Here is a 10,909-nt window from a genome sequence, read left to right as displayed (position 1 = left end):
TATATATATATATATATATATATATATATATATATATATATATATATATATATATATATATATATATATATATATATATATATATATATATATATATATATCTATATATATATATATAAATCTATATCTATATATGTATATATATATATATATATATATATATATATATATATATATATATATATATATATATATATATATATATATATATATATATATATGTATATATATATATATATATATATATATATATATATATATATATATATATATATATATATATATATACATATATATATATTTTTATATATATATATATATATATATATATATATATATATATATATATATATATATATATATATATATATATATATATATATATATATGGCTTATTTGAAATATGAAAGAAATACGTTTAAATGTGTAAAAATTTATTATTAATCAAATGCCAAGTCCCAAACCTACCAATTAGCTACGATGGTGAAGATGGGTTGATTTCAATTCTAAGTACAGAAAACCTGAATTTGACAGGTATATGTACAGAAGAATTGTCACTGACTTTTATCTTTCTTCCTGGACGAGGGTTCAAATCCCCGCCGGTCCGATATTATAGTCTTTCGGCGGTTCCGCCTGGGGCTCTGATCCCGAGGTCGTTAAGAGAATCCAGATCTCAATGTATTAATATATATGGCTTATTTGAAATATATATATATATATATATATATATATATATATATATATATATATATATATATATATATATATATATATATATATATATATATATATATATATATATATATATATATATATATATATATATATATATATACATATATATATATATATATATATATATATATATATATATATATATATATATATATATATATATATACATATGTATATATCAAACCCTTTGAACATTCTTGGTTTTCTTAAGCATATTATTTTCGTGATTTTCTCGACATGAATTAATTTAAGGACTAAAACAGCAATCACCATAAACAATTTATTTAGATATATTTTAGCAAGGGTAAATATTTTTTAAGAAAGATTTCAGTAAATATTTTGATCATATATAATTTTTTCAGTATTTTTTCGTTGCAATTATTCCTAGTACCAAAAGCTTGTATTTCATATCACACTATTGTTATGGTTGATTTTCATATTTAAAGTAAATGATAATTGTAGATAATGTTAAGCATACATTGTTGAAAAATTCCCATAAAAAAGGTAAAAATCCAGGAAAGAATGGTGCAAACATCTATCTTTTTAAAAACGGACAGATTTATGTTAAAGAGTGATATTATGGTCACCAACTTGTAAAATGCAATAACAAAATTGGGTAATTATTACGGTATTTCTGAAAATACGCCCGAGAACTTTACATTTTTACGGCTAATATCCGATCAATATTACGCCTTTTTAAAGTATAACTCCATTTTCATGTTACTTTTTTTCTATTAGTTTTGATTTTTCCCCTTAAATAGCAGCATTCTATCGAGGGGAAATATATATTTTTTCACAATTTCATCTTACTTTTTTATCGAATCTTCTTGGTTCTTTTACATGTGAAAATACTAAGGTTTTTTTGCGATTATTCGCAGTACCAAAATATCCTTGTTTCATAACACATTATTGTTATTGTCTATGTTCTTTTGTTCAGTAAGTGTTACAGTTTTAGCTAATGGAAAGCATGGCTCCATTTTTATGTTATTTTTTTTTTTTGGGGGGGGGGGTTGTTTTACATGTGGATATAGTATCGTGGTGAAAATTCTGCTATCAGCTTCATAAGAAAGGCACCATGAGTGATATTTTGTTATGGAATATATTAATAATAAAATGTGAATATTATAACGCCAAATTTTCAATCTATTCTCTTTCTCAAACGAGTTGCATTTTACTTCAAAACCAAATGATAAACTTTTGGTTTTCTTATTTTCAAATTATGCTCGGAATAGTCTGAGGTGATTGTTTTCTTGGTTCTTTCCTTATGTAACAACTTCTACTGTAACTGGTCATAACATGTTGGCAGGAACCCGAAGGATGTTTTCTTATCCTACCATCATCACAGCATGATAAAGGTCCTGCATGGATTACATAGAATTAGGATAAATATCTTACATGGACTACATATGATTAGGATAAATGTCCTATCATAGACTATACAGGGTTAGGATAAATGTCCTGCATAGACTACATACATTTTGGATAAATATCTTGCATGGACTACATAGGATTAGGATAAATGTCCTGCATATACTACAGAGGATTAGGATGAATGTCCTGCATAGAATACATAGGATTTGGATAAATGTCTTGCATGGACTACATAAGATTAGGATAAATGTCCTGCATAGACTGCATAGGATTAGGAGAAATGTCCTGCATGGGCTGCAGAGAATTAGGATAAATGTCGTACTGGGACTGCATAGAATTAGGATAATTATCTTGCAGAGACTATATAGGATTAGGATAACTGTCCTGCATGGACTTCATAGGATTAGGATGAATGTTTTGCACGGACTAAAGAGGATTAGGATAAATGTCGTGCATGGACAGCATAGATTTGGGATAAATGTGTTGCATGAACTGCTGCGTGGGATTAGGATGAATGTCCTACACGGACTAAAGAGGATTAGGATAAATGTCCTGTATGGACAACATACATTTAGGATAAATGTATTGCATGAACTGCTGCGTGGGATTAAAATGAATGTCCTGCATGGACTACATATGATTAGGATAATTGTCCAGCATGGAATAAATATGGTCCTTTGACAAAGGTCACTATGAAAAGATTATTTTCTGGGTAATTTGGATACTCATAATTGATTAGGAACAATTTATCATTATGGACTTTAGATGATGATGAAGACTGTGAATCAATTATTTGGTCGCAGGGATTTTGATAAACACTTATAATTAATAAAGAACAGAATGAACACACTGCATGAAATATTTTTTTAGGGAATTTAGATAAGGCTATTAATTGTTTAAGGCTTGAAAGATTTGAAAATATTGAAATAAGATAAAAGGAAGGCATAGCAAAGATTTGAGAGGTGATAAGGGTGTCACGACTGGGATGGTCGAGGATGAATGGTGAGGAAGGAGCGAGTATGGTTTGGGAAAAACCTGCAATGGGAAGAAGATCGGCAGGAAGGCAGAGAGGTAAATGGTGAGATAAGGGGAAGGATGATATGGAGAGAAGGGGTTACACGAAAAGGATGTCTTTGATCAAAGGCATTGAAGAGGGCGCATCAGGCAACTGACCCTTTAATATAGGTAAAACGGTTTGAAAGAAGAGAAAATGCATGATATATGGACAATGTTTATTTAGGGAATTGATATAAATACTAATAAATATCTGAGAATGAAGTTGGGAGAGGCATCATATAATGGAACTGTCTTTTTTCTATATAAAGAATTCATCACATCTCTTTCTATAAGAACATTTCAATGTTTAGTTCATAGAGTTTAGAAAAAATATATTTTGTGGGGATAGTACTCTCCCAAATTTATATCTTTCGGCAGTTAAAATATATATATTTTTTCAATTTAGGTCATTTTTGTGGTTAGAGAAACAATTTCTATAACCTGGAAAAAGGCTACACTAATTTATATATGAGTATATATATATATATATATATATATATATATATATATATATATATATATATATATATATATATATATATATATATATATATATATATATATATATATATATATATATATATATATATATATATATATATATATATTGGCGTGCTACTGTTATAAGCACACATTGAGTAAGTGTTGTTTCAGATGTATGAAAATGGATTAACTGAATACATCTTAATAGTTTTTAAGTATTTATTCTATAAAAGCAACAGAGTTAAACATCTCCATCACTGGAGGAAGCTGGGTTGGTCCAGATGACCAATTCTGGTGAAGTATAGATATGAACTGACTAAATTATCGATATCACAGATATCGTATGCTTAGTTTATTTTAAACACGTCACAAACTCGGAAGACACCTGCATCCGGTGACGTCACAAACTTTCACACGCTGAGACAATGTGTTGACGTTTAAGAAGAATGTCAATTTGCCGAGGTTTGCATAGGTTTGCATTGTATGTCCTGTTTACGATTTGAATGACTACAGCAAATCCCAGGGTTAGCTCCTCCAACCAACATGACATATTACGTCATTTGTTTTAAAAATGTAATATTAACTATTCTAATCATTACATTAGCTCGGCCAGCTATCTCAATTTTTTTTTTACAAAAATTTAACAACAAGCCGAAACATGGTTATTAGGTTTGACTGGACATACGTATTACTCTTTGTTTAACTTTAGCCATAATCAACTGAGGACGAATGTCCAAATAGACACATTAAAAAATAATAACAATAATGCATATAAAAAAGATATTACCAAAGCAAAAAGAAAAATGCATGATAAAACCAAGATCATATATATGGTACATGGCTAGCAAATGATTATATGGTACCAAAAAAAAAAAAACTTCTGACTTACATATGATTCGGTAACTTGATAAAGAATAATTGTTACCTTTGTCAGAAACAAAATACTCAATTTTTAGTGCACAAACACGAATTCCTGGTACGTACACGTACCACGGTTTCGTACATATATATATATATATATATATATATATATATATATATATATATATATATATATATATATATATATATATATATATATATATATATATATATATATATATATATATATATATATATATATATATATATATATATATATATATATATATATATATAGGGCTGATATATTTTATTAGATGCCCATAGATTCTGTTATATATTTTATTTTTTTTCTCTTTTCTTTTTTAACATTCCGGCTTATATATTTTTATTAGATGCCGAGAGAAAAAATGATTTATATCCTTTTTTATTTTATTTATTTTTTTAAATGTTGTTTTAAATGTATTTTTAACAATGCAAATGTAGAAAATTTCTTTAATTACATATTACTAGCGTACTAATCAGCTTTTCATACAAACATCTTCCCAACAAATTACTCCCTTAGCGAATGAGGTGGCCACTCAAACAGCTTTGAACTGAATGAGATAGGGCGTATTGTCGGGGCTAGGCAACTCATTCCTTTTTAGCTGCTTGCTGTGCCGTAACCTACGCCAAACAAAGATGTTCACGGCGGTAAATATCACCACCGTGATACACAAACCAGCCAGTAGTATGGGGTGAAAAATTTCCTTATAAGTCGGTGACAGGTGGTCCTTTTCGGTAAGTTTCATCAACCGCTTTGCCACATGTCCGTTGTACGGGAGAGGAAGTGCTGGCATTGTAGAGGTCCACGTGAAGTTCGCGAAGTAGGCTCGTTCTCTGATGATTGTCCGTAGACCAGTCACCATGGAATTCGGGGAAGTCCCGACACAACCATCTGCTGCGACGAAGATATTGGTGAATGACATGGATCCGTCAGGGCATGATACATTGAAGCCGTCCTTGTCGTATCGTATCCACGAGCCATTATTCAGTTTGTAATTGAACTCATTATTGTCAAAGGGATAAAGCTTATCCAGACAATTTTCACTTGTATGGGAGAGAGCACCGTCTAGCACTATACCTAACTCGCATGAATCCATTAAGTTTTTATGGAATTCAAATGAGTCAGCTGTACATATTTTTCTATCCATTGCGTCTGAACAGTGAGTTAATTGATTTAAGTCTTTAATGACCGTATATGTTTCCTTGTCTAGGGAAATCAATATGTGTCCTGTCAAACTGGATATTACTGGATTTGAGTGATTCGTCATGAAAGTCGGAAATGGTGATATCCTGTAAGATTGCCAGGCATCAGAAGAATCAAAGGGAATTGCAATCCTAATTTTGTTATTATCTACGTTTACTCTAATTAGGCTGTAATAAAATTCTAACCTATGTTCGTCTAACAAAGGAACATAGCCTAGTTTATCCCTTCCGTTCTTCAGAATTAATTTTAAGTAACTTATAGGCAACAAATGGGGCGACAATACACCTTTAGTTGCTAACGTGATAGCTTCTACATAATCCTTGGATTTCTCAATGAAATGTGTAATTCTGTTATGTATGTGATCTATCTTTGAATCATAATACGTTAATGTTACCAGCAAATCCTGTACTTCCATAATTTGAATGATATTATCTGAATGTTCATTTAATAAATCCATAATTTTATTGATTGAAGCTAACTGATTCCTTAGTTCTGACATAATCAATTCATCTTTATGAGTCATGAACTCAATTTTCTTATTTTGATTACTAATTTTAAGACGATTGGAAATTCCTAAACCTAAACTTGCAACAGACCCAAAGATGCTTAATGTAGCATAAATAAACGGATTCCGTCTTTCTTTATGTTCGTGTCCTACAGTCCACATCAAAAGGTCATAAGCCAAAGATCCTGTCTCGCCAGTCTTATTTTTCAAGTCATCAGATAGCATCTCTGCAACTTTTAATGTTGATCCAAGCAAACTCTTTACAGTCAAATGAAAATATCTTCTATGCAACTCACCCAATGATGCAGAAAACCTTGAAATGGCAGTTCTTAAGCTAATGACATCATTCTCTTGAAGAAAAATTGCTTGCATATTCACTTCTACAATTACGTTGGTTGATGTAATAAAAATGTCTTCTTGTCTTTCAACTATATTGCCATATTTAAAATATATATTTTTAGTCTTAGAGGTCATCCCATACGAGAAAAATGTCTGAGCGAACAATATCACTCCCAACAACAAAAAATTCATCTTGGAAACCTGCAATGAGAAAAAATATATGTAATTACTCCTGTATTAAAAAGAAAACTTTTAATCACATAAAACAGAATAAAATTTTCCCTCACTTCTTTTCCTCTCTTTTCTTTTTAATTTCTTATGTGAGCCAATAGTACTATTCTCTCATCCGTGGGTTGGGATACGTTTTGAACTCTGAACCTATTGGCCGTTAATGTTTCCAAAATGTTAAATGGGCCTTCAAACTTAGGTGTTAGTTTATAGTTGAGCCCTTTTCTGACATTGATTTGAATATAGATGCTATCACCCACAGTATATGTTTTAGTTGGTTTCGCTATTTTATCATGATTTCTTTTCATTATGATTTGTGATTCTTCTAAATTCTTTCGAAGGATATCATATCAACTTATACTTGCATTTATACATTCTTTTAAAGGATTTGATAGATTAGTTGTAGGCGTTAATACATGGAAAGGTGTTCTAACTGGGGTACCATACAATGCTTCATGCGGTGACATTTTAATTGATATATGATATGAATGATTCAGAGTACTCAGTGCCGCCGGTATTGCAATATCCCAGTTGGGGTCTGATCCCCCTAGTGTTACCTTCAATATATTTAATATCTTCCTATCTGCTCTTTCCACTAGCCCATTTGATTCTGGGTGATATATCATGGTATTAATCTTCTTTATGTTGAGGAATTCACGCAATGAGGTTAGAAAGTGATTATTAAATTCACCACCCGAGTCTGAGATTATCATGTGTGGAATTCCATGTTTACAAATGTAACACTCGTAAAACTTCCTAGCGCATTCAATCGCAGTTTTAGTTTTAAGCGCTATTAGTTCTGTATATCGAGTTAAAGCATCTACAATTACTAAGAGGTGCTTATTTCCTCTGTCTGACTCTTAAAATCATGTTAACAAATCTAAATGTATTCTTTCAAAGGGTTGATTGGGCACAGGATAAGCTCCTAGGCTGACAGGTGTTTTCGTATGCCCTTTGTTTTCCTGACATGTGCGACAATTAGCTATGTGTCTTTTTATATCTGTAAGCATTGTATGCCAATAAAACAATGATTTGGCTTTCTGTGACATTAATGAGAACCCAGGGTGTCCATGTAATGGATTTGAATGCAACCAATTCAGGACAGTGGAAATAAGTGAGATTGGTACTACTACCTGGTCGTTAGTTACATGTGGTGTATTGCGGGTTTTCCTTGTCACAGTCCTACACAGAATATTATCTTTGATTATATAATTCTGCTGATTATACTTTATATATTCCTTTTCTTTATGATTGCCTTTCAAAGCATTTATAATTGTTTCTATTTTCTGCTCTTTTCTTTGCTCAGTCTGTAACAATTCAGCACTCCAGCCTAAATCTTCTTGTTCAGATATTGTTTTTACAATAGGCATGGATGTTGATATATCTATTAATTCAGCTAAAGGCTCCGTACAAGATGACACGGGGTTGCGTGATAATGCATCCGCAATGATATTTGCTTTCCCAGGTAAATACCCGATTCTTGCGCCAAAATCTTGAATGATCAAATGCCAGCGAGTTCGTTTAGGGCTGTGGTTGAAGCCTTTAAAGAACTCTGTTAGTGGTTTATGGTCAGTAAGAACCTTAACGGGATAACCGTAAATTATGAACTTAAAATGCACTAGCGAATTAACAATAGCTAGTCCTTCCTTGTCTATTACTGCATACTTACTTTCGGAAGTTCTCAATTTTCGAGAATAGAAAGCTATCGGGAAAAACTGTTTATTATATTGCTGAAGCAATACCCCTCCTACTCCTAAGTCTGAGGCGTCTGTTGCAATGAAGAATTCCTTACCGAAGTCAGGAAATTATAATATAGGAGAACTACACAGTTCATCTTTCAAAGTATTAAACGCCTGTTGATGTTGCTCAGACCATATGAAATCTACACCCTTCTTCGTAAGATCAGTTAAAGGAGCGGCTATTATTGAATAGTTGCGTATAAAACGCCTGTAATATCCACTACAACCCAGAAATTGCTGTATTCCCTTGACATTAGTAGGTATGGGAAAATTACGTATAGCCGACACCTTATCATGGACTACTTTAAGACCTTGGCTTGACACCATGAAACCCAGATATATCAATTCTGTTTTGAAAAATAAACACTAACTAATCTTTACCCTTAAGTTATGTTGTCTTAATCTCTGTAGTACTAGTTCTAACTTACGTAGATGTTCTTCTAAGGTGTTGGAAAAGATTACAAGATCATCCATATAGGCATGCAATATATCTCCTAACAAGTCTCCAAACACTATGTTAATCATTCTTGTAAATGTTATAGGAGCACAACGTAAACCAAAAGGCATCCGTAAAAATTCATAATGTCCCCTGGCTGTGCTGAAGGCTGTGTATGGGATACTATCTTCTTCTAATGATATCTGGTGAAAGCCTTTAAGTAAGTCCAAACTGGTAAAATATTTATTCTGACCTAACAAAGACAAAATATCGTCAGTACAGGGCACTGGGAATCGATCAGGGATCGTTTCCTCGTTTAGACGACGAAAGTCGACGCAGATACGCCATGTTCGATCTTTTTTCGGTACAACTATTAAAGGAAAATTATAAGGGCTGTTTGATTTTCTAATGACTCCTTCCTCTAACATTTTACCTACTTCATCATTTATTTTATTTTGGAATTTCATAGGGAGTCTGTACGAGGGTACATATATAATTTTCTGCTTGTCCTTTAACCTTATTTGATGCTGGATCACATCTGTTTTTCCTAAGGATCCATCCGTAGTGGAAAAGACATCTTGATATTTAGTTGAAAGTTCAAAAATTTTCTGCTGAATTTCTTCATCTTGAATATCCTTACTGATTTTATTTTTAATAGATCGCAAAAGGGATTCATCCGCAACTGATTGAGAGTGATTGATTTCAGCAACGGTAAGAATACGATGTTTATAAACTTCTACATCCAAGATATGTTGATTTTTGTGAATTACTAAAGTGTTATTTAAATGATTACAGACTTCGATATTACATTGCTGATGTGAGCCTACTGTATAAATAGCTTGTGTGACAGACAATCCATTAGTTTTCAAAGTATCGGAAAGGATTAATATTTCAGATCCCGGTAGTGTTTTCTTTATTTGCACTATTAAATTCGAAGGTATGTTTGGTTCGATAGATTGCGTGCAAGATGATATTACGGGTGAACGAGAATTCTGCTGGGTCGCGTATATTATTTCTTTATTAGTGAGACAAGTTATTGGTTCTTCAACGTACGTTATGGTTACATTTGTCGTCTCCTTTTTATCCAAAACTGATTTTAAGGCATTAGAAGACTTATAGAATTTCCCTTTGATATACACGCCGTGCTTGGCAGGAGCTAAGATAATGTTTTGATTTCCCATAGATGGGTATCCTATAATTACAGCTGGATACATATTAATGTTTTTTACAACAACAAATGTATCGGCAAACGTGCGATTACCGACTCTGAACTGAATATGAGTTATGCCTATGAAGTTTAATTCATTATTTCCTATACCTGAAAGTCTAATTCCTGATTTTTCAATCGGAAAGTTCGAAAACAACAAATGATGCGTCTTCAAATCCATAATATTACGTGGACTACCAGAGTCAAAAAATAACGTAAAGGATTTGTGTTCTAAATTTACAGCATATAAGGTTGGCTGTAACTCATTTTGGCTTATTATTGTATGAATTCGTTGCAAATCTACGGGAGCATGCACTGTTTTGCTTAATTCGGCCGTGTGTTTCATAGGAAAATCTATTGTCTCACAATTATCTGATAAAACATTAAATTGATTATTCAATACTATTGATGTTGACATGAATGACCTTGACCCAACATCACTCTCTTCCCCTCTAGAGTTAACTATTTGGTATTTGCTTTGCTCTGCACATTCTGAAAATTAGTCTGACCTTGCGAGGTCTGGTTTGACGGCCCAGGCTCAGCGATATTTGAAGAAGTGTTTGTTTGTTTCGGACTCTGAACCGCATTGACATTTGGTTGTTTCTTCTTATTGTTAAAATGAGGATTTTTCTTTTAATTTCCATATGGAACTGACTGTGAAATTGACGCGAGTAACATTGACTATAAAAATGTGTTGCTG

The sequence above is a fragment of the Palaemon carinicauda genome, unplaced genomic scaffold (genome assembly GCF_036898095.1).
Source record: "Palaemon carinicauda isolate YSFRI2023 unplaced genomic scaffold, ASM3689809v2 scaffold139, whole genome shotgun sequence".
Classification (NCBI taxonomy): domain Eukaryota; kingdom Metazoa; phylum Arthropoda; class Malacostraca; order Decapoda; family Palaemonidae; genus Palaemon; species Palaemon carinicauda.
Note: the sequence above shows the minus strand (reverse complement) of the source record.